The sequence below is a fragment of the Aplysia californica genome, unplaced genomic scaffold (genome assembly GCF_000002075.1).
Source record: "Aplysia californica isolate F4 #8 unplaced genomic scaffold, AplCal3.0 scaffold00171, whole genome shotgun sequence".
NCBI lineage: Eukaryota > Metazoa > Mollusca > Gastropoda > Aplysiida > Aplysiidae > Aplysia > Aplysia californica.
Genome location: NW_004797441.1, coordinates 521,288 through 522,601, shown reverse-complemented (window position 1 = coordinate 522,601; position 1,314 = coordinate 521,288). Strand labels below are relative to the sequence as shown.

At 45.1% G+C, this 1,314-nt stretch overlaps 1 protein-coding gene across 1 annotated transcript in view; it reads right to left on the bottom strand.

Annotated features, from left to right (window-relative positions):
• LOC101848431 (uroporphyrinogen-III synthase) overlaps positions 1-1,314 on the bottom strand; it is a 31,698-nt gene that overhangs the window by 29,605 nt on the left and 779 nt on the right. The gene's annotated exons all lie outside the window — the stretch shown is intronic.

The window sequence follows — 1,314 nt, the reverse complement described above, 5'->3', positions numbered from 1 at the left end:
CTCTCTCTCTCTCTCTCTCTCTCTCTCTCTCTCTCTCTCTCTCTCTCTCTCTCTCTCAAAGCACCTTTATCGCAAAACGTGCTGTTCGGCATAAGAACGGAAGAGGTAATAAAAGGGGGGACGGGAGATATTTCCATTGAGTCAATCTTAATTGAAATTGCAAAATATTATAAAAGAATAACACATTTGCACTGAAAACCCTTATCGCAATACTATGCTCGTTTTGTTTGCTTTTCCCTTTAAAAATGGAAATGTTTGTTCTTTGCAAAAGCCGGTATCCTTACTGGGCGCAGAATGATTATGACAACGTCCTCCCCCCCCCCCCCACCCCCAAATCCTACCAGACCATCTGTAATAGCTTGTTCACTTTTGTCTGACCGCGTTAAAAAAATTCTACCTCATTGAAGAATTTATCTATACTCTATACCCACAAAACTTTGCATGGCAGTGGCACCGGAGATGACCCCGAAGGCATTTCTGCAGGCCAGTGACCAAACAACCATCGTTTTAGAAAAAATATTGACCCATTAATAAAACAAGTTTTTCTCTTCGAGCCCTACATTTAAAAAAAACCGTTCTTTGAATGAATGCACAGGATCACTAAAATGAATGACTTGCTGTAGCTAGTAGCCTTGCTCACAAATTGCTCAACGGGCCCCACGTGGCGTAGAGGTTAAGGGGTTCGCCTCTCATGCAATAGGTCCCGGGTACGAATCCGGAATTTTTCCTTTTCTAAATTGTCTCCATTCACATCATTTGCTACTCTCAAGCAATGTTCTGTCGTCTGCTTTCGTCTCCGCTTTCTGCCATCACCCCCTCACGATCTTTGCCCCATCCTCTGGGCTCCTGACTCTTTCTGCAGCCTTTCTACTGCTACAGATTGGCTCCTTCTTACTGCTGTCTTTCAGCCACACCCCTGATCTAATGTAAAGAAAGATCAACATCTAGCCTTCTCGGACAACGGCGAAAAATCTCGGAGGTCCCGTGTGCAAGTTGCGCACGTTAAAGATCCCTTAGTGGTCCAAAATCGATAAGAGTAAGCTTCGGCCGCTACCCGGGCAAAATTCAAAATTTTCTTCCAACTAAAAACGTTTAATGTGTCCCGCGCGCTCATATGACCTTATGCAGTTGCGAGCGCCGCAAAACACTCACCAAAACCACCACCACCACCAACAACAACAACGAAAACAACAACAACAACAACCCAGTGCCGGATTAAGACCCAGCTGGCCCCAAGGCACACTTCACTGAGTGGCCTGAAAAAGTTATATATGGTGTAAAATCCCTCCCCTCCCCTCCCAACCCCTTTTACAC